The sequence below is a fragment of the Pyxicephalus adspersus genome, chromosome 11 (assembly GCF_032062135.1).
Source record: "Pyxicephalus adspersus chromosome 11, UCB_Pads_2.0, whole genome shotgun sequence".
NCBI lineage: Eukaryota > Metazoa > Chordata > Amphibia > Anura > Pyxicephalidae > Pyxicephalus > Pyxicephalus adspersus.
The window spans coordinates 14030564-14058544 of NC_092868.1; the positions used below are offsets into that span (position 1 = coordinate 14030564).

A 27981-nucleotide genomic window follows, 5' to 3' on the forward strand; every position below is an offset into this window, starting at 1 on the left:
TGGTGGGTAACCAGTGACATCATTCCCCACAGAAGTCACAATGTCTGCGCTGGCAGGAATTCTTCTACTAGGAACGTGTTCAAAAAATTCCACATGCTGTGCTGGAACTAGAAGATGCCAAGGACTTTTCCAAGATTCTGCAGACCAACTGTACCAGAACAGATCCTTTTGAAGTGATGGTCATGATATGATAATATGTCTGATACATTGGAGCTGTATAATACAATACTCTTACGCAACAATTAAGTATAGTAAAATAATCTTAATCTTAGCAAAAGAAAACCCTAGAGGGTCACAATAAATATTTTCTTTCTGTTCATAAAATTGATTCCTGTTATACAGGTGTAACTAACATCCTCACAACCTAATACTAATCACATTCCTTACTATACTGAAATACAAATTGTGTAGCAGATAAGATATTAGAAGTTAGGATGTCTGTTTAAAAGATAGTAAATAAAGCAATTCACAGTTAAGTATAAAAATAGAAGCTTATATTTTTTGAATTTACAAAGATAGTGAGACGTTAAAAACAATCAATTTGGCACTAATATACAATAAACATGTATCTTTAATTTAAAAATTATTTATTATATATGGATTGCAATGCTGTATCCTCAAAACACATTGCAACTCTCAAGTAATACATTGATTACAATGCTGTATCCTTGAGATACAATGCTGTATCCTTGAGTGGCCCTTGTCCTCTTCTTCGGGAAGAAAATACTACAAATTAAGAACATATTGTTATCATAAAAAACACAATATACAACACAAAAAAAAAAACACACAACATAATATACGATATATCTCAAAAAAGTAACAAATAAAATATGTCACCATTACTCCCATAAACTCACAGTCCCTCACCAAGATGGCCACGGAGGTCAGCAGAAAGCGATGAGCAGTAAGTACTGTACTGGACATCATTGTTCTTTGTTCTTATAAATAGAAGCTGTTTTACCTGCCCAGGTATTTAGGTTTCTGTAAATTCAGTTATTAGATTTATCCAGCCCTGCAAAAGAGTCCAGTTTTGTTGGTCACTTTACTTTTTCCTAGGTAAAGTTCTGCAAACTGGGGGCCAATCCCCTTAGGGTCTTTTCAGACTCATGACAGACCGCAAAGTACTACCATAGGCTTAACTGTTCTCTCAGCTTCTCTCATTCAATTGATAGGGAGTGGTTGGGAACTGTTTTGTGCGTGTGTTTGCATGCAGTTGTGGGGGTTCATTGCAATTCCTGAAAGCAACACCTATGGCCTGAAAGTTGCTTTTCCTTCCCTGAAAGAAGAACTGCACCTCAACCTTACTCAGTTTCTCCTGGTCCTCCTACTAGGATTTTCTTTCCTGCAGGACAACACAGCTAGGGGATCACCAGACACAACAGTCATGACTGAAGAGTTTTGCTTGGAATCCTTCCATAGTGAATCTCAATGAACAATTTCAAGTAGTACACAATTGCTAAAATAATGTTTGCATTCCACATTATAGCTGTGTGAATTTACTGTACTTTTTCTTTTCCCAAACGTTGAAGAAAAACGCTTGGCATATCGTTTAGTCTGGTGGTTTTGATCTGAGACTAGCCTGCAATGGAAGAATGTCATAGGACAATGGGACTAATGTGTTACCAGGAACTGCACCAATGAAAAAATGTTAAGCCTAATTAACAGCAAAATGTTTTGTTTTTCTATTAACATTCTTGTACCGGCAGATGTATATGTTTTAAAAGAGAACCAGTCACGATTGGGCCTGGAATGTATGAATGAATGTTTAGTCTTAATGCCCAATTGAACAATCAGTCTAAAACCGCTCACTACATTGCAAGTGCATCAAAACAAAAGTTGTTCAGTTGTAAAATTCAGTTGAGTTGGAAAGTAGTCACAGCCAGAGAATACAGCCTGATTCCAAGCAGAATGATGTGTAAGCACTGTTTTCTCTGATCGCTGTGGTCTCCCTCCAGAGGTCCAGATCCCGGTGTGTTTGACCTTTGAAGGGAGACCACTGCTTCCATACAGAAAACAAGGGTCCTTTTGTTACAGCATGCTGAGAGGTACAAGCCTTCCTTCTCAAGCTGTGACTGCGTTCTAAAGGAAATACATGTAAGATTTTGCACATTTGTTTGTTTCATCTGCAATGTAGTTAGCTGACTGAAGCTAAAATAGGTCATTTGGGTTTTATACTTGTGTAACTGAATCAGAACAAGTTTATCAGGAAAGTCAGGAAACATGTCTGATGTCCCTAAATACATACCTGCCAGGTTATTATAGTCCTATCACAAGTACATGTAAAAAAAACTAATGACATATGTGTTCTGCTGCGCGGTGGACTGTAGGATAATTGTGCTTTATTGGTTCATCTGACAGTCCAAGTCTATGAGTCGTCTCTGAGTCACTGAAAACAATGAACTCCCTGTGTGGCTGGTGTCTTCTCTCAACAGTTGTTATGTGGGAGGGGGGAGAATGGGTCAAATGCAATCAATTACTAAAAAATGGAAGTACAATCTAGGAAAATATTATATTTAAGAACACTATAAAGCAAAGATTATACCTTCCACTTTTATACATCCTTCTGGTTGTGCACAAGTCAGGCAGTAGGCAAGGTAAACCAGTTAGAGGAACTTATGACCTCTCTGATACCTTCTGACAGAATTCTAATAATAAGGCTCATGTTCTTGCATGCAAACTGCCAAGTACTGGCAACAACAAGAGCAGAATATTATTATTATTATTATGATTATTAATAAACAGGATTTATATAGCGCCAACATATTACGCAGCGCTGTACATTAAATAGGGATTGCAAATGACAGACTAATACAGACAGTGATACAGGAGGAGAGGACCCTGCCCCGAAGAGCTTACAATCTAGTAGGTGGGGGAATTTCACACACAAAGGATGTGAGATATGTAGTGTGGGAAGTAGTGATGGTTTCAAATGACAGAAGAAGCCGGGTAGGCAAGTTTGAAAAAATGGGTTTTGAGTGCTCTTTTAAATGAGCAGAAAGTAGGAGCAAGCCGAATAGGACGAGGAAGACCATTCCAGAGAGTTGGAGCAGCTCTAGAAAAGTCTTGTATTCGTGCGTGTGATGAGGTTATGAGTGAGGAAGTCATTAGTAGGTCATTGGAGGAGCGGAGAGAGCGGCAAAGGGAGTATTTTTTAACCATGTCAGAGATGTAAGTGGGACAATAACTGTGTAGGGATTTGAAGGCAAAGCACAGGAGCTTAAATTTGATTCTAAGGTGAAAAGGAAGCCAATGGAGAGAACTACAAAGAGATGTAGCGGAAGAGGAGCGGAGCGAAGGATGGATGAGTCTGGCTGCAGCATTCATAATAGATTGTAGAGGGGAGAGTCGGGTTAGTGGAATACCAGCGAGAAGGATGTTACAGTAGTCCAGACGAGAAATGATAAGAGCATGTACAAGGAGTTTGGTGGTCTCAGGGGACAGGTAGGGTCGGATTTTGGAGATGTTGCGTAGGTGAAAGTGACAGGACCTGGAAATGTTCTGAATATGGGGGGTGAATGAGAAGGCCGAGTCAAAGGTATGCATTACATGAACCAATAACTGCTCCTTAAAGCAGAACTATCTTTAAAATAAAAAAAGCCGTACTAACCATTATTTCTGCAGAGCCCTCGATGTCTCCGTAGCTGTCCTCCACCTGCGCCATCCTGTAAACCTCCTTTATCCCTGTGGGGAGGAAGTGACTGTCTTAATCAGTTTTCTGCCTATGACACCAGATGCGTGAGGTTGGCACTTTTTTCCCATTGCAAGAAAAAGCCCCTTTTTTATCTTAAGCATGCGCAGAGGGAGCAGCCAGAAGCCTACTATGATAAGTGATGTAGGTATCTCAAGAGTTTCTGTGCTCCCATTCTTTTGCACTCCATTTGTTGTGTTGTCTAAGTGGCAGTGGCAAAGCACATCCACTTTAAAAAATTACCGTATTTTTCGGACTATAAGAGGAAATCCGCACAAGGGAAAACAAGAAAAAAAAAATTTGATTTGATTTCCCCTGAGATCCAGCGTGCGGCACTTGTGCCCGCCCACGAAGGCGGCGCCGATCGGCATTCATCAAATCAATCGGCGCCGCCTTCGTGGGCGGGCACAAGTGCCGCACGCTGGGACACAGGGGAACACAATGGAGGAACACAGACACTGGCTGCTGTCAGCCTCTGTCTGTTTTCCTCCTGTGTTCCCCTGAGATCCAGCGTGCGGCACTTGTGCCCGCCCACGAAGGCGGCGCCGATCGGCATTCATCAAATCAATCAGCGCCGCCTTCGTGGGCGGGCACAAGTGCCGCACGCTGGATCACAGAACAGGCAGAGATCGGCGCAGCCGGGGACCAGCGGGGACACAGGTAAGTAAAAAAATATGCCCCTGTACCTCTGCATTCGGACCATAAGATGCACCCTGATTTTCCCCCCACTTTAGGAGGAAAAAATCTTATCGTCTTATGGTCCGAAAAATACGGTATAACAGAAGGCGATGTCCCTTTTCTTAGCTACCTGATCGCTCCTGCTGAGCTGCACATGCACAGCTGCATGGCTTCACCTCAACTTGCTAGGACAGAATGAACTCCACCCCGGCCTGGCCAATCAAGATAGTCAAAGATTGCAACTAGAAAGAGAAAAAGGAAGAAAATCGTTTTACCCTGTGATGGGACAGGGACAGATGAGTATTGCAGAGTTTATTTGTCTATGCCAGTGTTAGGGCTCCAGGCCTTATTAAATTACTCATGTTGGAGTCAGCTATTAAAACTGCTGTTGCTCGAATTTGTCTAAGTATGAGGTCTGTTGAGGCAAACATTAGGTTTTGGATTAATAAATTCAAACAAAAATCCACCTTGCCAACCACTTGTTTAGAAATATTAAACAACAACTGTACATAATGCATTCTGCCCTGAAGACCAGCAGCCAATAGAAAAGCTGCCTGCTATATACTTGAGTAATGGGCTCACAGCCTAATGTTTATATTCCCAACCATTGGCTGTGGGCCTGTATTGTTATTGTACACAGTGGACAGCTACTAAGAATTAGCTGATGAAGTTAGTTTAAACAATGTTTATTCTGTGCTTATCGAACCAAACTAAAAGCCAAAATATTCAGGCCAGTTTTGCACTCGTCTCAAATTGAAAAAGCAACGCTAGTTAAAATATAGTAGAAGCCAAAATACAGTTATACATGTCGTGCACTGACATAACAAGCTATAAAAGCTTTTAGCAATCATAGTAGATAAGGGCAATAGAAACAGGAAATGGAAATACTCTATATGGACTATGAGCTAATACTCTAAATATGCCGGGAATTGTACATGTAATAAAACTATATTGCTGCATTACAGTATTTGTACATATTACTTACTGCTGGAAGATATTGCAAATAGATGTGCATTGTCTATCACTGTATAAACCATTTTTATCATTTGTTTTACAAGGCATTGCTCTTATTGTCAGCACATTATTCAGCAGCAATACAAAACATGAAAAAATGTATTCCAGTCTGTGACTTTTCCTGGATCATTCAGCATGTCTGGGGGTCTCGAAACCTGCAACCCCCACTTTGCTCTATATAATTTTTAGTTTAAGATATGAGGAAAGTTTTGTCATCTTTTTGTCTTCTAGGTCCTATGGGGGAACTGATAACTGAGTGGCAATGCCTCTAGATAGTTCACTCCTCCTGTATCACTGTCCGTATTAGTCTGTCATTTGCAATCCTTATTTAATGTACAGCACTGCGTAATATGTTGGCGCTATATAAATCCTGTTTATTATTATTATTATTAATAATAATAATAATAGTTGTCACTGGCACGACTGTCCCATTTGAAGCACAGTGGCTCAGAGGTTAGCATCCTGACCTTTGCTGCGCTAGGTCCCTGGTTCTAATCTCGACCAGGACACTATCTTCATGGAGTTTGCAGGTTCACCCCATGTCTGCGTGGATTTCTTTGCATCAGTAGGGTTCCAGATTTGAATTTAGGCAAGGACACTATCTGCTTGAAGTTTGTAAGTTCTTCCTGTGTTTGGGTGGGATGTGGGAGCTCTCAAATTTCCTCCCACATCCCAAAAACATTGTGGTATGATAATTAGATTTTGGCAACATTTATTGCCAAAATTTATTGGTTTGCTCTCAAATTGTTCTCAGACTATATTGAGAACATTAAATTGAGAGTATCTATGGAGGGCAGTTAGTGACATGAATGTAGCCCAGTGTTTCTTAACTAGGGTTACTTCTGAGGGTGCTAGGGGTTCCTTGATCAATTGCCATTTTGTGCGTCTTAGGTCAGTTTAACTGACACCAATGATCTTTTTGGGTATTTATAAGGGTGGCCAGCAATGTAATATAATGTACTGTGAGCTGTGGATTTAGTAATTATAGCAGGGGTTCCCTTGAAATCTGAAAATTATTTTAAGGTTTCCTCCATGTTTAAAAGTTTCAGAAAGGTTGATATTAACTCTGTATAACACAGTGTAATATGTCAGCACCATATAAATACATAATAAAATATAATACATAAAATTAAACATTAAAATGTACATTTCTCTTGAGAACAAACTAGGAATGATGGGAGCCTGCTTGACAAGACAGAGATATGCAAGTTTGCAGTTTTGTGTTCCGCATGATAAACTACATAATTGTCTCTAACAGAATCACTTGTTTTATAAACACTACGAATTCCTTCAATAGATTCTCACATAATATCACTTGTTGTATGTGGGATTTAACCAACCACAGGAATGCAATGGGCACAGGCATGGTGCCACTGCTAATATACCTTGGAATCCAGAATGCTTTCATCATAACAGTGGTTGGTCTATGAAACATCAATTACCTGAAAAAATATACATAAATGTATTTGTTAGACATATTTCATGCATAGTGTGGAAAAAGAACTTTCCAAAAATCATCTCTATGGCACAAAAATGTGATCCAGTAAATGCAGTCAGAATCCAATTATTTAAACATAGTTGATTCCTGTTTAGAATACAATCTAAGAATAGCCAGGGAGGTGGAGATCATCTACAAAATCATCTAACTGTATGGAGACAACAAGAGGCCAATACCAAGTCAAATGATTTACTCATTATTATCATATTAATAATTACCTGTATATTCCTTCAGTCTATTAAACATATAAATGTGAGGTTTAATATATATATTAATACACCAATTCCTTCCAGGACACTCTGGGACTGGATCCCAAATAAAGAGCTGCAAATCTGCAGTGCCACACTTAGGCTACGTACACTAGTTAGGTCATGCCAATTCTCTTCTAAATATCGTTTTGGGGGTAGTGTCGGGCGAGAATCTGACGTGTGTACTGCGGCCATTCGACGATGTTCATGGATTTATCCTGGTGGATCCACAAAAGACAAACAACCGCAATGCAAGTGAAGGCAAGAGAGAGAAGCAGGGTGCTGCTCGCTCATTCTCCCTCCTTCCCTCCCCATAGAACAGAACGTCGCTATATGTACTGCGCCCATTCATGCATCTTTCAGTCTTTTGTCGTTGGAAAGGATAGTGAAAGATCTTTTCAAATGACAAAAGTCTAACGTGTACGCAGCCTTACTTTCAACCTTATCCAGGCCTTTTTTTCACTTTTCCAGGTAAAACTGAAGATATCATTTAGAAAGCAGCTTCAAACCTAGCCTTACGCTTCTTACTAAGCTATATTATATTATATAGACCTTAAAAATATATAGGATGCTAAAATATATCGGATGCCAATGTACATATATCCTAAAATGACCTTAAAGCTCTAACTAAAAAAGCCGCTCTAAACCACTTAGTGGAAAAGTAATTATCTTAAAATAAACAGCTCTCATAAACCACCTACACACACTGTTTGAAATTAAATAAAACTATTGTACAATATGCAAACAAACTTAAAGTGCACACATGTAACAAAGTATACCTGATATTTCCCATAACTTATATGTGAACATATCCCTAATAGTCCAGTGCAATATTACATACATACATCCCCTTTAAAACCAGTAACAACAGTCCAGTGATCCAGGAAAAACCTCCATTGAGTTAAGCTGAAGTTTCTGCTGTGAGTTCTCAAATATGCACTGTAGTTCTTTACACCACTCTTGTGCAAAGACCATTTACTTGTAAAACATACCCATTTAAATGAATGGCTTGTCCCAGGTTAAATCTGGATTTACAATTACCAAAAGCAGGAAGAAGAGGGAAATACCATTGCATTAAAAACCCTAATTTCATTTATAAGAGATAGCAATGCAAATGTAATACCAATGCAAATATACAAATGCAAGATACAGTAGTATTTTTTCACTGTCAAAATCTTAAAAACACCATTCCAATTATCTGTAAACTGGAAAATGCACCACAGTATATGCTTTAGAAATAGTTCAGTTGTCAAATGTTAAATATAATTTCTATGCTCCATTTATCTGATTGTGCTGTTTGTTCACTTATTGGTTTACCAAGGGCCTCCACTCCACCATACCATTGGTATACCACTGTATTAGTTGTTTTACATCTATTGTCATAATAAGTTCGTGTTCTGAATATTGCCACAATTGCCAGTCCATATTATCCTCATTATGTTGCTATTATTAATCCCTGAAATGATATTTCATAGCATGCTGCTGTGATCGGCATGCTTCACCACAGTGAACTGCAAGCACCTATTAAACCACTATTAAACACTTATGGTTATTTAGTTTATAAGGTTTCTTATTAGACCAACTGATAAAAAGGGATATAAAAACACCTTTATGGGTATATTTAATAGTGGGGGCAAATATGAAACAATGTTATGGTTTACATACATACCCTTGACTTTAAAAGCACAGGGCTGCTAGTTGCAACATCTTCCAGAGCTGTAGACCAGACTTTCTTGACCTTCATAACATGTGGGCCCTTAAGATAAGGTTTGGGAACCCTTGGTATAATTACTATATTCACAGCTCACAGCATGACGGTCAATAGGAAGAATGCATTTTATGCATCGGTGGCCAGTGGAAAGAATGCCAATCCTTACAATTAGCCAATACATCAATAGTGTCAATGGTAAGTACCCTGATAGGTCCAAATTACGTGATATTCAAGGAACCTCTGGCAACCTCTGGAATCCCAAGAGCTCCACAGAACCCTGGTTGAGAAGCACTGCTGTAGATAGTTACAAATGTAAAGTAACAACAGACATATCCTAACACCCTTAATCATTATTTACAGGGAGAGTTCATTTCTAAAATACCAAAGCTGACATTCAGGCTGAAAAGCAGTCACAGACTGAATTGGAATTTGGACACGAATGTTTTGAGATTGGGCATAGGAGTTTGAAACATATGTGGGCAGGGTTTAATTTAACCCAGGATGTGCTGTTTATACAAATATAAATTGCAGGAAATTCCATAGACGCTTCATAGGAGAGATGTATTATGTAAGTATAAGAAGTATTTTGAATAAAAGGTGGGTGCTGATTCAGTAACAACATTAAAATCTAAAAAGTACAATTTAACATATTTATTCCTAGAAACCTGGAACACGATGATAAAGAACACACGGTCAAGGGTAAAAGTGCTTACAAAGAAAATTAAGAATTTATTGGAACACAGCGTCCAGAAAGGGATATACACATGACTACAAAATACCCAAGTGGTGCACTAACACAGATCCCATACTGGATCCCATTTCTTCAGCAATTCAGATATCAGATGATCAATGCTTTGTTAGTCAGACAAAGAGTTCACCAGTTTGTGCAGTAAATGGAACTATTTAAGTTATTCTCCATCATCTGGATTGAGGGCTGTAGAAGGGTATATAATTGGTTAGCTTTGTTGCCTAAAAAAATGTCTGTTTGATAGCATTAGCACGTCCCCACCCCCCTCCCCTCTCTATAGAGCAAAACAGCGCATGTACAGCGCTAATTCATGCTTTAGTCTTTTGTCATTGGAAAGGATAAGGAAAGACAAAATCCAAGGCTAAGTCATACTTAGCCTTAGGGAGCGTTCAGACCTGTTTCAGGATCAAGTAATACCACGTGGCTCCCTTAGGCTGGCACCTTGCCGGCCACTTGGTCACTTGCACCACAGGTACCAATATACCCAATGGAGCTGCCCCGAGAGGCAGCGGTTTCTGGGATGAGGTAGCAGTACAAGCACAGCAACCTCACCACCAGTGTAAATATAGACTTATAATATAAAAATTGTAACAGTTATATTAAATTTTAATTATAGGGTTTAAATAAAAATAAACAAATAGTAGCCACTCACTACTTAAAATACATAGCTAAAAGGAAATCCTTGAACAATATAACTTTATAATTAAACAGCTAACAAACAAAACCATGCATCTGTGTACATAAAATAATGAATCCTTATATTTTAACACAAAATACCTAAAATGTGCACTCCACAATCTCAAGATGACCACTAGTCACTAGCCTCTTTGGTGATCCTTGAAGTCAAGTCATGATGTGGATGTACAGATGATAAATCAGTGTTGTATCAGTTATTGATGCCAAATGTTTTGCACCCTTGGTAGTGGAAATCTTCAATAAAAATGTTTGGCTGAAGACTACAAAATATGATATGACTAGAACCTGTCATACAAGACCGGTTAGTGTGCAGGTGAGTATTGATAATGGAGCTTAGCGGTTTGTACATCTTGTAAGGAACATGTATTTTCTGAATATTTTGTATGTTTGTATTCAGACACAAAACTCTGATTTGAAATATAGCTAAAGCATTGCCAATAATGGCTGTTAGCAGCCATGTTTTGACAGGGCAGCATCCTAATTGTATGTGGACTCTCCAGAAACAGAATTGACAGCCAGCTTTAGGCTGGAACAAAGGGAGTGCTCATCATCACACAGTCTGTAAAGTATAAACAATATTGAGCAACAGGTACTTATTGGCATACTGGCATGCTAACAATGTTTGCCATAATTACTGTGTCTGAATTTATTCAAATAAAATCATAGCAATAAAAAAACTTAAGAACACTCAGGATTCAATCCTGAGACTTTGATGTTTCTTCAGGGGCTTACGGTTTATGGTCAAAAAATCTCAAAACTACTATCTATAACATCTATGCTGAATTTTACATTTAAAGTCTAAATCATTCCAAAACTTTATTTTTAACTACTGGATAGTGTTTGGGAATTGGTAGATCTTCTGTCAGGATTTCATTGCTGCCATTGTTGGGAGTGACGTCTTCCAGCTTCCTGTCCTGGGGACATTAAAGACATGTTCTTGTTCCTCCTCTCTGAAATGCATTCTACGTGTGTTTCTAAAGATAGTTCACTAGAGATAATTAAATATAATTAACTAGAGAGGCAGTGAATGCTAGCACAGTCTAAATGAACTTTGCTTTGTTAAAAGTGCTTGGTAGCACATTTCCAAGTGGTAGAGAGCTGGTGGAAGTTTCCAGATGAGTCAGATGTTAGTTGTTGTATGGAAGCTTTTTCTTGCCTGATGGAGCCCTGCAGAGAATATGTAGCCTAGGAAAGTTTTCTAAAATGCCACCCAGTGTTAAGGTGCCTTTTAAGTCCCCTGCACACTTGCCAGCCTGCCCACCTGTATACCAAAGCTGCTGCCCTTCTCATTGGCAGAGTAGCACAGGTAAATGTGGTGTAATAGCCTTAGCTTTGGCTGTGAAGTATAATGCATGGCATATTATTATATAAGCACCAAGGTTGCACAGCTGAATCTGCTGGTAAACAAAAAATCTATGCAAATCCCAACATGGTTTCCCTGTGCTACTCTGCTTATGTAGGGAGAAAGGGGAGCCGATTTGTTTTTCAGGGGTACGTTTGGAATGGGGGATGTGTACGGACCAACCTACACTTCTCAGAAGCAGCCCTGGAGCTCTGGCAAGGTCCCTGGGAAAGGCAGCATCTATGGCACAAAAGGATAGGAGTACTAAGCTGTAGATATTGGTCACAAAAAACAGTGTATCAGAGTTGGCAGACATTTTACCAAAGCGTGCTTCCAACTATGAAACATTAAGACCTAGAATTTAACATATTCTCAGATACCTTTTGCACAGTAAATTTACGGATGGAAGACAGGTATCTTTACTCCTCCAAAATATGCTTACAGTCAAAATACTAAATGTAATGAAAGTCAGAGACTGGATAAAGATATGTTAGGAGACTGTCAGTCAGTGAGAGACATGAGGCCTACAGCATAGGGTGAGTACAGATTGATGCTAATACCCCTTTACAAATGAATGTCCCCACTTCTACTACAGACTGCTAGGGTCCAAGGGCTGCACAAAAAGTACCAAAAGGCCACAGGTTGAGCACCAGGCACTATAAACCCCTGTGGCCCAGCACACAGACCTGATGGTTGTTTGTTGAATCAGCTTATATAAAGGAACTGTCCACAGCAATGTTTTTCTAGCCCTCTCTTTTCTCTTAGAACTGACAATCAGTCAGACATGTATTGTACAAATTGGATGGTTTCTTTGTACCAGTCCAATACAGTGGGGAAGGAAATTAAAATATCACATACCAACTCTACCTGCTATAAATGAACCTGTTGCTGCCTACTATAGGCAAAACACAGGTTCATGTTAAATAATAAATATAAACACAAGTAAAATAAAAGCTTAATCAATAACAATTTATCATATGGACACATATTGACACATTTTATACTACCAAAAATATATTTTTTGCATTCATAGGTTTTTCAAAAATACCTACAAAAATCCTTTAATGTAGGTAAAGTATTATAAAGAAAACAAAGCTGTCCTACATTAAAGATTTTGTTTTAATTCTTATTTCTGAGTCTGTATTTGGTAAGCTGTTTATCTGCTATATCTCCTGGGTGCTTATTGGATTTGGCCAAATATGTAAGAAATAATATTTTTCTCATCCCCCTCACAGTCCCAATATCCCCTGTCCAGACAGTCCAGCCAAACTGAGTAAATATTAATCCACACAAAGTTTGTCAAACACACTAGGTCATAACCTCCCTCTTAAACCATTTCAGGTGCAGAATTCCACTAAAAGGAGGAGAGACTATCAGCACAATCAGAAAAAAATATACAAGAGAAATGGACTTTAAACCGAAAGCCATTAAATTAAAGAGGCACAATGATCTGCAAATATTTAAACATTTTTTCAATGGAATCTCCTTTTTTTTATCACACCTTGTGAACAAATCACAGTGGTTATGGGCTATATTATTTGTTCACACAATTTTACTGATATATAAATCTTGTGACTTTTTACCTATGATAAAATGTTTGTGCTCTAATAGTGTTGGCAGCGTATTATACCATTAGCTGAAATTATTAATATTCTGGGAGAAATGCCAAACTGGAATTAATACGTAATGTATAACTTGGTATGACAATGTCGTGCTTTCCTAAACAGGAATTAAATTAGAAAATATAATCCTCAAATCAATACGGGGTTTTTAAAGGGGGATCCACCCAAAACAATTACATGTACAATCCAGTTAAAGTAAGCCGGTTACAATCCTAGCCATTTCAGCTGTCCATATAATAAAAACACATAATTTAAAGCCATATCCAGTAAAAAAACATTTCCATATTGGTCAATAGATCCAGTTGTATAAGCAGCTGAACATGGGTAGATCCTCCTTTGACTATATAGGACCAAAAGGGAGGTTTAGGAGGTATTATGAATGGGCCACAATGAGGTTTGCACATAATCTTAACAGCATTTGGTCTTATTTCCACTAGAAATGCATTGGGTTGCCATTCATTGGGCCTAATTTAATAAAGCTTCGGTCCAGGATTGAAAACATTTGCTAACAAATAGCAAATGACTTTTAAGAAATATATTCCAGGTTTGCTGGATCACCCAGCTTTACTGATGAAAATGTATCTTCTCCAGCCTTGGAGGGCTTTATTAAATCAGGTTCGTTGTGTCACCCCAAATGCAGCTTGCCATTTTGCTTTAGCTCAAGGCCTGCTTAAACATAGCAATTTAGTGGCATGATTTGGTGTGCTTTTAAAAGTACTGCATGCACTACATGTCTGCGCAATATGGTGTGTTGGGCAACCCATCAAAATGAAATGTACTGAAATGCAGTGCATGGAAATATGCATGATTTTTAAAAATGCAGCACACAGCTGTAATGGACACTGGTCCTAAGTCTAATCATTATTTTACACTGTAGGTAACCTCTAATTATGAATTTGTAAAACTAGTTTATATTTCCTAGGTAGAACTCTGAACATGCAAGAGCGTGGTACAAACTAGAATGCACATATATCAGGATTTTAATGAATGACAATCTTATTTTTCTGTGTGTCAGGTGAAGAGCTCTGGAAAATTGGACCCAATATTATTAATATTACCAGAATTTAGATAGCGCCAACATATTATGCAGAGCCGAACATTAAATAAGGGATGCAAATGACAGACAGATGCAGACAGTGACATGGGAGGAGAGGACCCTGCCCCGAAGAGCTTACAATCTAAGAAGTGGGTGAAGTAACAAACAATAGGAGGGGAGATATGTAGTAGTGGGAAGTAGTGAGGGTTTTAAAAGACTTAAGATGGTTGGTCTGTTTGTTTCTTCCTTGTTCTCCATACATTTGGCCAGCAATAAAGATGTAGAGGAACCGTCGGCTTTCTATAGGGACTGTGGACCTTTGCTCTTGAATAAACCTGCTAATATACAGAAAAAGATTCCTCAATTGTAAGTATTTGCTTTTAAATGTTCAAATGTTAAGTGTTTTCTGTGCAATCTAGTATGTTTTAGTTTTTACCTGTATCACCTAAGAATACATGAAGCTTGCAAGGATCAGCAGTATTATCCGTATTGCATATTATTGTGGTAGACAGCAGTCCTGCTAGTTAAACAGGTCCTTAATAGACCAACACTACTGACTATAGAACATGTTGACATATCCATGGGGTACCTGACCAACAATCACTAAGACTTTCTCCCTGAGGCATGGAAACAAATTGCACCACAGGATCAAGAGGAAAGGGGCTGAAGTCCATTCCTAAAGCTCTATATTAGGACTGTTAATTGTCGCTGGATTGGGTTATATAAAACTATTAGTGAAGACAAATAAAAGCAACCTGTGGTTCGTGAGAAAATTCTGGTGGTCCACGGCTCTGGCCGGTTCACCCCCGAGCAGGGTCAGGAAAAGGACCCCACTAGGAAGACGCACCGGCCAAAGCCGCGGACCACGTTCCCTATACAGTTCCCAGGCTCAGGGAGTGGGTGGGTTGTGTCCCTGCACTCTGGGGGAGGTTCCTATCCCTTTGAGTGACACCTGGCTCCCCACGCATGCACGGTCAGAAGCCAGTGGTTTTAGTGGTCCGCGGGACCGAAAAGGTTGGCGACCGCTGAATTAAAGGGTCAAAACTATCAGTTTCATGTAACTTGTCCCTCGTATCTGATCATTCTGTGGCATCAGGAACCACATTCAGCATTTAGTAAGTATACCACCCCTGATCTACACTTTGGGCTTGGCCTAAACTAGCTAAATAAATTTGAAATGGGGTGGGGGGGGAATTCCAGCTTATAAACCATATATATAACCCATTGGTAAGCAGGTATAGGCCTGGAATTTACATAGAAATAGGAAATACATTAATGGATCATGTTATAGTATGTTTCTCAGGTGATTTAAGGTTTGTAGCCAAGCCTAGCACAAGAATGAATATAAGAATGAAGTATAATTTCACATATATTCTGCAATATAACTATAAAAGACTTAACATGTCAAAAAATTTTTGAGGAACAAGCAGAGTTTAAATTGGGTGAAACATATATGCTTTTTCCGCTATAGATAGTATTTGAATGCCTATTTCAGTACTAAGGGGTGTGAGAAAGTCACCCTGGGAATGTGGCTCAGTCCTTCCCCACGAATATTGTTAGCAGGTCTTTAAGTAGGCAGCACATTCATAAGAACACAGCCAACCAGAAGGTTCCATGAAAAAGCAACATCTTGCCAAGATGATTCACAGCAGTTGTCAGTGGTTTACTAATTGCTCAGCAGTTGGCGGTTCACTATTGTCAGGCTATATTTTTAGCCCATGTTTCAGCACAGGTGGCTTAGCCAATACAACTGAGCCCATTACTAGTTAGGTTATGCTTAAAGGAAACTCCAGTTTTGTTCATATGTAAACGTGTTAAACTGGCCAACTATATCCATGCAATGATTTCAGCAAGTGTATGGTGGCTTTTTTCTACTTTTGTTCTATATATATTGAGATCATTTATTCTGATACACTTGCTGAAATGTATGAGTATTCCCCAGTGTGCCTCGGGGGGAATTTTACATACCAAAAGCGGTAAGTCCTACCTGCTCCCCTCGATCCAGCTTCTGCATCACATCCCCGGCGTGATCAATTTTATGCATGAGGCATCAGTACGCCGGGGAGGCCTGGCTTGGCCGGAAATTTAAAAGCAGATTACATTGTAATCTGCTTTTAAAACATTGATCAAAGTGATAAGGTTATAAAAAATAAATCCAAATAATAAATATTAAATACAAAACTTTATTTTAATATTGTAGCTTTGTTTGGATAAATTTAAAAGATTTTCTAATTTTATAATAAAGTTTATTTTATTTATAATTTTATTTAAAAAATTATTTATAAATATTTATTATGTTATAATTTATGATTTGTGTTTCAAACTTGGGAGTTATTGGTAAGAATTACAGACCTAAAATATTAAACAACAAATTTCCACTCACAACAATGTACTGCTTTTGACATAAAAATACGGACATAATTAGACCACCAGGGGTAATGAGATTGCATGTCTGCTATAATCACACAATTTATCTGATGTAATAAGGGACTGTAATTACCCAGCATACCCTAAGTTTATTGCATTACTAAAAATGTGCAATCTTATTTCATGCTTTTTAGAAGTCCTAGTAAAGGTTTTATACATTTCCTGAGACCTGAAAATGATTTCAAGGTCCCCTCATGGGTAATATTTAGGATGGACTACTTTACATATTGGAGTTGAAGAGAAAAGGTATAGGAGGGCACTGGATCTCTTCCCAGACATCTCCATAGTGTTGGTTGAAAGTTGGTTTGGATTTGAGTGCAGACTGTTCCTGCAAGAAGGGAAGCTCCAAAAGTGAAATATATAATTTCCAGATTTTTATTCACAACTCAATTTAATTCTGTTCAGATCTTCATTAAAAGCCAACATGTTTGGAATTCAATGGTCCTCTTCTACGAGGCCTGACCATGGAGTGTATTGGACTGATAAAAAGAAGAGATCCAATTCAAATAGCCAAGCCCTGATAAAGGGAGACTATTTGAATTCCAAATGTGTTGGCTTTTTATGAGGATCTTAATAGAAATTAATTAGGTCATTATACGTTCTGGTTTTGGTGCTTTGCTGCTTGCACACTCAGTAGCACTTAGTACTAACTATAATAAGTTCCAGTTTCTCTAAAGAAATTTAGAAATACTAAACTTACCATTTCTCCATGTTAGATTGCTTTTTTTTCCATAATCCTACAAATGATGAATACCATGAATAATCATGTTAATAATGAATGAGCATTTATAGACATGAGTGTAAAAGCAAATTAGTTTATAGGTGAATTACAGCGTTCTGTGTTGAAAGTGTTGCTAACAAACAGTGTGTCACCGACTTTATGTCTGGCTGTGGAATTATATCACTCTATTCTGCTACTGTTTAATCTTTATCCTGAACAATTTTTCTTTTGTATGTGCAGCTGCTTTAACCCACGGGGCCTCTTTATTCCTGGCACTGTGTTCTTCTGCTATTTATTGTTTTCTCGGTCGGAAAATGTTTAAATAAATAAGTAGATTCATTATACAGACAGATAAGAATATGACACGTGTTGAATTATTGTTATCCATAATGTATCAGTCGCCTTCCCTGCAGATGTAACACTGAATGTAGTGGAACCACACCTCTGTCTCTGCTGCTTGAATTGCAGGTCAGCTTGACTTGCAGACTTAGTGGAGGAACAGCTGGCTGTGCAATCTTACAAAACAAAATATGTGTATCCAAAGTTATTTATCAAAGCTAAACTTCAGCCTTACCTCCAATCTTACACAGTTGTAAAGGTTTCTGAAAATTCTTTGTCTGATTTTACTTCACAATGTAGAAGCCTTAGAAGCTGCAGCAAATCAGATAGGGCCAGACACATTTCCTGGCTAGAGAACATTCAGCATCATTTAACCCTTTTCTTTGCAGCCTTTCTGTTCCTGACCAGTCCCTTTCAATCATTGGATTTTCATTCTTTAAGTTATGGAGGGTCGGAGAGTTTCAGGAAAGCTTGTGTAGCCCTTTCCACTATCTATGATCTGCCTGCATTAAAGTAGAGCTAAACCTACGATAATCACCCATCCTCATTTCATCGCTGGTGGGGCCACCATTTTTTCCTTCTATTCTTCATGGAGATTATTTCGGCCATATTGATTAGCCCAGATGACATACTGTAACTGCCACACAGACACCTGGGAGTTCACTTATTCCTGTAATGAGCAAGGAAAGCCAATGGGCAAGAATTAGGCAGGTAAGAACAGCTTTTGCAGAAGGGCCTGTCCTTTTCTGCAATAAACACCTACCTGATCATTGAAGGATAGGGACCTGGTGCCAACATCACTGGGACTAAAATAAGTATAGAGTACATTTAAAGAGCAAGGAAAGTGAAGGCAAAACATCCATAGACCAAACTGTAGCTTTTAAGCAGTGCAAAGAAAGTGAAACCACAAAAATCAAGTAGTTCACAATTGTTCACAAAAGCAGCCTATTTATGAGATAATTGTGGACTAATGACAACAGAGTGAAAGAAGGCAAATTCCTTGAATTAAAAAAGTAAACTACTATGCCTTCTCTAAACCACACAGCTAATCCATCTGCCATGAAGAGGTATACCTTAGTATGTCATACTTTATTACACACTTTGATCAAGTGAAACTTCAAACAGGAGCCATAAGACAGTTTTCACAGCATTTTCTCTGTCAGATTAAGCTGTCACTTTAAAGTGGATCTAAACTGAGAGATGATGGAAGCTGCCACTGCAGAACTCAATGCTAATTGCCTGGATGTGAAGTTGATCTTTGGGTTTCAGTAGTTTCAGTCACACACCTGAAACAAGCGTGCAGATATCTGTGTAGTCAGTTGTTACCTGAACATTTGAGCTACTAACATTTTGGGTCAGTGATTAAAAAAGTAGAGGGCTCTTTTATATGCATTTCCCACGTTGGTGAGATGTGGTCACATTCATTCTACCTAACACTCCAGCACACTGTGCTGCACTGCATGGTAACTGCATGATCACTTTACGGTTTACTCCCAAAAAAAGTGCAGGTCTGATATTTTGTTATGCAGCATTAGAAGGCCAATGCAAAGAATGGGTTGTCCTGACACACACACATGTGCTACAGAAGTGCATGTGTGTGTGAACAAGTCTTTAAAGCAGCCATTTACCTAACATGTAAATCTGTGATTTATGGTAAAAAAAAATTCTAGTTTCATAGGCAATTTTTGTAAACGGTAAAAAAAAAAAACTATCTCTTACTTACAATTTGTGCATGTGTACCTTTCCTCCGTGCTGGCCACTAAAGTAGACCAATATATACAGTGGCACAATCTTAAAAAAACAAGCTTGCTCAAGGGGTCCCCCGCTACAGCAGTCTTATTTACCATTTGGTATATGGGGCCATTTGTGGCACTTTTGGCACTTTAATTCAGTTGCTGTCTCATTGATGGGAGTGGGAGGTGTTGGCAGTTAAAAATGTGCATGTTTGAGACACTGGGTAAAGGTGGAACTACATAGCCTTCCTTTCTATTAAGAGACAATTCCAATTTGTGCTAGCAAAAAAAGATTAATAAACAATGTGTTAAAAAATTACAGAAATGCAAATGCACATGCAGGCTGTACACATGTATGTAAACAAAGTTGCACTTAAAATAGAAGAAAAACCTCTGGGGCTATTATTTAGAGTTAACTGATCGGATATGAGCTGTAAGGATTTTCAGCACATTGCCTATGGATATTTTTGAGTGTCCAAATTGCTTGCCGTGTGCCATTATACTCTACTCTCTTTTGATAGCAATCTGGAGATATAGGAACCCATACAGTTTACCTGTATGAGGGCTAGAAGATGTATTCCCAAACGCGTCTTCTTCTGGAGCCTTGATGTCTTTCAAATACATAGAAAGTCCTTCTTATGTTTGTTAGCAGGCTGAGGGTTATGTAACTGTTGAAGCATCACTGTATAATGGACATCTTGCTAGGTCAAGGAGTTGGGGTGAAAGAGAAAGGACAGGCAGCGGATGACTTAATATGCTATCTATCAAATCCTAAATATCGATTCAAGCTCAACGCACCCTGTAAGGGCTCAGGAACATACACAACCAGCTGCAGTGTATGGAAAGCTGCTGAACACTTGGTATAAATATTATGCTGGGTTTTCCACTGTGACATGTATACAGGTTGCAATTCACCTGGTTAACAAAGGTTTCCTATAATGTAGGTTGCAATGATAGAAATATGGGAATGTTTGCCCAATTCAGAAGTTATGGCTAAAAAACTCTACAGTCTTATGTTCATAGGCCTCCGCTGACAAGTTTTCAGCATTCAGCACCCTCAAACATCAAAGCCAGGTTAAATTTTCCCGGCACACCAATGACCCTCTTACCACCTCCACAGCTCAAGGGATGAACATTTGGCTCATAAAAAGTAGTGGAAAGTTGTTGTACAGGCAAATTCACAACAGAAAAACTTTCATCAATGGTCCGTAGACACCTTCAGATGTGTAATGCTCTTTTACAGCCCCAAGGACATGCTTCTGCAGGATTCTGACTCACAATTTGCCCTGAAAACTTTCTATTTGAAAAGTGTGACACAGTTGACACTGAATTTCTGTACTTTTAGTGAAGAGGTGGGTCAGCCTTTGTCCTGTGTTATCATGTATTGGCTAAAGGTGTGTAACACAATCTGGCTTTACCCTTCAAATAGGGTTAGCAGTATGAGGTCTGCAGTGTAAAGGTAAATGTCTTGTTAAATTTTTGTTTTTACTCTGACCCAAACAAGAATACAGATCAGGAACTTTGGTTTCACTCTGAAATTCCTACATGTTGTGTTCTTGTACTGCATCAGTGACTAACAATAATTCAAAAGTATTTGAATTAACATGGCAACTGGGAAATGGCATTTTAAGATTGATGGGCCCCAGTCATATGCTCTGGAGGGCCCCTGCCGTCTTATGAAATAATACCACTGTGCCAGGAAAGCTATGCATTCTTGTGGGCCCTCCTACTCACTTCCTCTGGTGGGCCCCAGTCTGACCCTATTCCTATTAGTACATATTTTCTGTTAGAAACATGTTATACTAGCCCACACATCTTACAGCATTTAGTTACATCTAATGTGTTACAATTACACACTTACATAAAGAAAATCTCCACTCCTGGGAGGGCTGGCACAAAGTTAGTAAAGTTATTCTACCAATGGCTCTTCCAATACTGTGCATGTGGGTTATGTGGGTAAACACAGAGAATATTTGAGGCCATATTTTCTCAATACATATTAGTTCTGCTTCCTACTTTGCAGCAAGCCACACAATTCAACCATCTCACAATGAAAACCTATGAGCCAGATGACTCATTGAAAACAATGAATTCCTGTGTGGCCCATATCTTACCTTTGCTGTTAGGCCTTTTGAGTCATTCAAGGTAGTAATCTACCCGGCCTCTGGAGACTAATCTAAAAACCTCTACATTTAATACTATAACAAAATATATGTGAGCACATGTCACATTAAAAATGACTCATAAACACTGCAATGAAAAACTCAAAATATTTCACATATTCTTTATCATATTTTTACCATGGAATAAGCCACCATTTGCTGCTGGCATGGAGGACTGCATTTGGAATTCCAGCCACTACCCCCTTTCTACCACCATACACCCTTCCTCCATTACCACCATTCTCATCAACAGCTCACCATTCCTGTACACCAATCCCCATTCTCCCTACTGTGCCTAACCCCTCTTCTCCCCCATTTATCTCACCTCATCTACCATATCCCCACTTTGCCATTGCATCGATGCCCGTGACTGCTTTTGATGAAACAGAATGGTCACATGCCTCAACACTCACCTGTACCAATGTGCACTTCTGTGTTCCCCACTACTGCAGTTATGCACCCTTCCCTAACTGTACAAAAAAACGTACATTGATCTGAGACTGGCTGCATAAGGTAACCATGCTGACCAACAAACCATAGCCGTGAAGATCAAACACTGTATGGTGGTGAGGGAAGTGAGGGGAGATGCCTGCAAAAGAATTGAATTTTTCCACAGCTCAATCGAGAAAAAAAAACTAGAGGTAGCTATTAACTATCATTTTTATTTTTTAACTTTCTCTAGGGTTTAGTGAAATTTTTAGTCACCCCTAACGATCTCTCATGAAAACCTGGCTGCTGTAGATGAATAAAACTGCTGATCTATATTGACTGGCACCTTCCATAATCCTATTACTGAAAGTTTATCTGGTAGTGTGCCACCATGGGCCATCTATCTCTAAAGGCACCACAGATGGGTAGCAGTGAGCACCTTCACTACACTGGACAGTGCCTTTCAGTAATCTTACCTGCAATGCTGTATAATGAATGAATATACTAGGTGAGAAAGAACAAATGTAAAATCCCAAGCTTTCCTAGAGTCCCTCACAAGTAAGCTAAGAGTTGATCCACTCCTTTCACATTCAGTACAACAGCATAATTGTGCAAGCCTATTGTGGTGAATTTACATTTATTTGCAAAAGCACCTGAATAGGCATACATGAGGTAGGTGAATACACCTGGCAAGTGTAATTTTTGTTCCATTGACTCTTGGATTGTAAGCTCTTCTGGGAGGGTCCTTGCCTCCTGTGTTACTGTCTGCATCTGTCTGTCATTTGCAACCCCTATTTAATGTGCAATGCTGCAACACTATATAAATACTGTTTAATATTATTATTAATAATAGTAATAATAAAATGGACTTATGTTGAGAATTCATTAATACAAGTATATTTGCATATCTCAACTTAAAACAAAACGTAAGAGATTTCAATTTACATAGTACAGATCTAATGATTGAAATAAATTTAATTTTAGGCTTTATTTTTTCCCCACACTGTATTTATGTGAGAGCCTGTTAGACTGAAAAACACTAGTCCTCTTTTCAACATAGTGGTGGTAAGTGTTCTAATCTCTATATAAAATAACTGGAGACGGCCTATTACACTGCTGATGAATTCAGTGCAGTACCTTCTATACTGAATATCAGCTCAAAAGAAATCTGGTTGGATCAACAGATTAAATACAATGCTTTAAATGGTATATTTAAAATACCAAAAGGGGGCAAATAGGGGAACAATGTTCAAGTTTCCAAAGAATTTATTTAATCTAAACATATACAAGTGTGTTTCATTATGTGTTTTTTTTTTTTTTTTTTTGCAATCAGAATTCCATTGGCAGTCAATAGTTCCTAAATGTATAACCATTGTCTTATATATACAATCATCTTAGGATAGCCAAGGACAGCGTGGTAATTAGAGATAACTTGAAGCGTTGCTTTCTTTTCAGTTACTGGGCAGTTTCTGTACCGGTAGGAGGCAATAATGAGGCTCTTGTTATCACAACTATCCTAACTTGGTGGAAAATCACTCTGCAAACAGGCGTAATCCTTTCCTCTGTAATGGGGCACAGGAAATGTTCAAAGTGTTGGGAGAACAGGCAAATATCTCTGTGCCTGGCTTTAGCTTTACAGTCTGAGTGATGCTAGGATAACATGCAAAATACACTTGCAGAATATGAAAAAAAAGACTTCTTTTAAAAACTAAGATGGCTTCAGAAAGTATTCAGGCCCCTTCACTGTTTTGAATTTTGTTATGTTGCAGCCTAATGCTACAATCATTTCAGTTCATCGTGCTATACTTGGTATCCCATGATGACAAAATGAAAACATATTTTTAGTACATTTATTAAAAAGAAAAAAATGAAACCCTACATTTACAGAAGTATTCAGACCCTTTACTTAGTTGAAGCACCTTGACCAGCAATTGAAGCCTTAGGTCTTTTAGGGTGATGATACAACAAGCTTTTGGATTGGGGGATTTTCTGCCATTCTTCTTTGCAAATTCTTGCAAGCTCAGTCAAGTTGATAGGGGACTGTCCGTGGACAGCCATTTTCAGGTCAGAGAAGTTTGATAGGTGTCAAATCAGGGTTGTTGCTGGGCCACTCAAGGACATTCACAGAGTAGTCCTTAAGCCATTCCTGTGTTGTCTTTGCTGTGTGCTTTGGGCCACTGTCATGTTGGAAGATGAAGCTTCAGCCCAGTCTTGGGTTCTGAGCACTGTGGAACAGGTTTTCACCGAGGATAACTCTGTACTTTGCTTCATTCAGCTTTCCCGTGACCCTGACCATTCGCCTAGTCCTTGCTGTTATAAATCAGCCCCACAGAATGGCGCTGCCACCAGCATGCTTCACAATGGTTAATATTACAATGGTATTAGGCAGGTGATGAGCGGTGCCTGTTTTTTTCCAGATATAATGTTTAGAATTTAGACCAAAAGATTCAATTTTGGTTTCATCCAGCTAGAGAATCTTGTTCCTCACACTCCAAGAGTCCTTCAGATGCTTTTTGCAAACTCCAAATGAGGAAAGGGTTCCTTCTAGCCACCCTGCCACAAAGTGTAGAGCTGTGGAGGGCTGCAGTTATGGTTTTCCTTTAGGAACAGGATCTCTAGAGCACAGTCCATTGGGTTCATGGTAACCCCTTTCACTAAGGCCCTTTCCGATTGGTCAGGCAACCAGTTCTCATAAGAGTCCTGGTTGTGCCCAACCTCTTCCACTTGGGAATTATGGAGGCCACTGTGCTCTTGAGAACCTTCAGTGGAGAAGAAATTTTTAACCTTCCCTAGACCTGTGCCTTACAATAATCCTATCTCAGCTCTGCAGGCAGTTCCTGTGACCTCATTACTTGGTTTTTGCTCCGATATGCATTGTCATTTATGCAACTTTCTTTAGAGAGGTGTGTGCCTTTCCAAATCATGTCCAGTCAATGTAATTTACCACAGATAGACTCCTATCAAGGTGCAGAAACATCTCAGCAGCAATCGAGAAAAACTGGAGGTGCCCTGACCTAGATGAATACTTATGTAAATGTAATTTTATTTAAAAAAATATATATAATATTACATTATCTAAAATTATATTTTTACCTTGTCATTATGGAGTATAAAGTGTAGATTATTAAGGAAAAAAAACTCCAAACATTCTTCCTCCTACTGACCAGTAATGTTAAGGGTGACATAATGGTGGCCCCAGTACTCTAAGGCTATGTACACACGTGCTTTCCAGGCACTAACGACTGCACGATACATGAACGAGTGCTGTACATATACAGCACCGTTCTGCTCTATAAAGAGGGGAGGGGGAGAGCAACAGAGCAGCACCCCGCTGCGCTCCCTCTCCTTTCACTTCCATTACGATCGTTCGTCGTCCATCATCCATGGATCGGCCAGGACAGTCGTTTGGACGATGGAAGACGAGCGCTGTACAGACGGCAGATTCTTGTCCGATATTGGCCCTGAGCTAATTATCAGACAAGAACCATTGCACGTGTGTACATAGGCTTAATGTTATGCTGTATGGTGTATCATCCTGTACAATTCATACTTCTTACCTTCTTCCTGCTGATTGCTAAGTGGTCACCAACTGTTTTATTGATGTTCTGTTTAAAACCAATCTCCAGGGAAATGTTTTACTTCCCTCAATCAATTCCATGCACCCTGTTTCCAAACATTTATAAAACTATATTAAACAAAGTCATCACAAAACTTTTCTTGCTGCTCCTCATCACCACCACTAAAGCTTTCCAGAGCCTGTAAACCACCCACCAATAGGCAGCTATGGAATGGGTCAATGCCACCAGGCAGAGATGGAGTCATTAAAATGAGGCCACGCTGCAATCCAAGAATAATGAAGACACCTGATACATCACATGGCCAAAGATTCAGTTAATTTATGTCATTTAGCTTTTTAATAATTACTGGTCAAAAACTAGAGGGGGGTAGAATATGGCTGGAGTATGGCTGAAAAGAGTCCTTGTCACTATCCGTATGCAAGGTAAAGTACCAAAGGGTGCCAACCCCGTCTTACTGAAACTGCTCCTCCATTCTACACCTACTTCTATTAGAGTAGGTGACACTATGCAGCTAATCGCTAGGTCTGAGCACTGTCAAGTATAATTGTTTTATTATACACTTAGGCAACATTCAATATTAGACTAAAAGTGAAAAAAAAGTAAATAAAACATAAATACAATGCAGTTCAGTGACCTCTTTTTATCTCCTGCATCAAAAACCTGAATGCTGGCATTCTCTTCTGCTAGTCCCACTGCGCACCATGCTTTCCAAAGTGGGGAGTTACACATTCCTGTCCTTAACAACCATCAGCTAATGGAAACGCCCCCTGCTGTGTACATTAACAACAGCTCGAGGCTAGTCACTATACTACCATAAATAGTTATTTTTTTATGCATGCTTTATATTATTTTACAGAATTTATATAGCGCCAACATATTACGCAGCAGTTTACAAAGTCCATAGTCATGTCACTCACGGACCCTGAAAGGGGCTCACAATCTAATGTCTCTACCATAGTCATATGTCTTTAATACAGTCTAAGGTTAATTTTAGGACGAAGCCAATACATCAAAATGCATGTTTTTTTTGGAATGTGGCAGGAAACCACAGTACCCAGAGGAAACCCATTCAAACATGGGGAGAACCTGCAAACTGCATGCAGATAGTGTCCTGGCCGAGATTCGAACTCAAGTGCTAATCACTGAGCCACCGTTCGTGGTGTGACAAACAAGCAAAAAGTTTAGTTTCTCTTTAAGCTACAAAAATTTTCCTTACAGAGCATGTCACACATCTTCTGTTTAATAAAAGTGCAAACCTTTCATGTTCTAAAGTTCAAAGGTATGAATTTTGGCAGACCACTATTGTGAGACCTATTTTGGCAAACTGCAGGTGAAGGTTGGGTAGTTTATATGGGGAGGTTAGGCAAGGAGAAGTCCTTTCCAGCAACAAACGAATGCACGATGCATGATTGAGTGCTTTACATACAGCACCCTTCTGCTCCATGGAGAGAGGAGGGGGAGAACGAGGGAGCGGCACCCACTGCGCTCTCTCCCCCTTCACTTCCATTAGGATCGTTCGGCCATTCTGAGTACTGTACACATGCAAGATTCTCGTCAGATGTCAGCCCTGAGGCGGTTATCGGACGAGAACCATTGCATGTGTGTACCTAGCCTTATTATCATCTCAGTCTGATGTGGAACAAGTATAGAAATTAAGAGTTTAGAATTTACTTGCGCCTTTTGTCTTACTGGCCAGTCATTCAGAAAGTTTTGAAGCCTGATAGAGCAAGTCCATTGGCATTTTAGAAGGAAGCCACCAGTGGCAGCTCAAGGACGTCTCTTGTTTTTCCTTTAACACATCCTGCCTTTGATCTATTGCAAAAAATCACCAAAACTCTGTTAAAGAAAATGTTTTATACCTTTATGGCAGGCAATGTTAAAGGTCATTTTAAAAAAAGTTTTTTTATCTGACCCGTTTGTTGTGTCAGTTGTCCCTTGTTACATATTATGGTACCCAACGCCAGCCACAATGTCATTACAGGGTACAACATTATTGCTGCTCCAGGCAGAAGGAACCACAGAGTTCAGCAGGGGGACCAGGTAACTGATCCACTCCTGCAACAAACACCTACGGTGTGTGAACCTCTTTTAAAGAGCTAATTTAACACATTGACTGCCAGAAATATTTACAGTGGGTAAAGAAAAGAATCAACCCCCCAAAATGTTCACATCTTCTTGCATTGCACCCTGAAATGAGGACACAAAAAATATTTTTCCTGCTGTAGTTACTCAACCAACTTATTACATCCAAGTGAAAGATATAACAGCAATTGTGAAAAAAACTCAGAATCACTAAAACTAGGTACAC

At 39.0% G+C, this 27981-nt stretch overlaps 1 protein-coding gene and 1 long non-coding RNA gene across 2 annotated transcripts in view; one reads left to right on the forward strand and one right to left on the reverse strand.

The window, feature by feature from the left end:
• PLEKHA4 (pleckstrin homology domain containing A4) overlaps positions 1-27981 on the forward strand; it is a 102996-nt gene that overhangs the window by 14759 nt on the left and 60256 nt on the right. The gene's annotated exons all lie outside the window — the stretch shown is intronic.
• On the reverse strand, positions 578-9234 carry LOC140340953 (uncharacterized). Its single transcript, XR_011922770.1, has 3 exons — positions 8799-9234; positions 6769-6825; positions 578-726 (listed from the first exon to the last, which is right to left on the reverse strand). It is a non-coding gene; the product is annotated as an uncharacterized lncRNA (long non-coding RNA).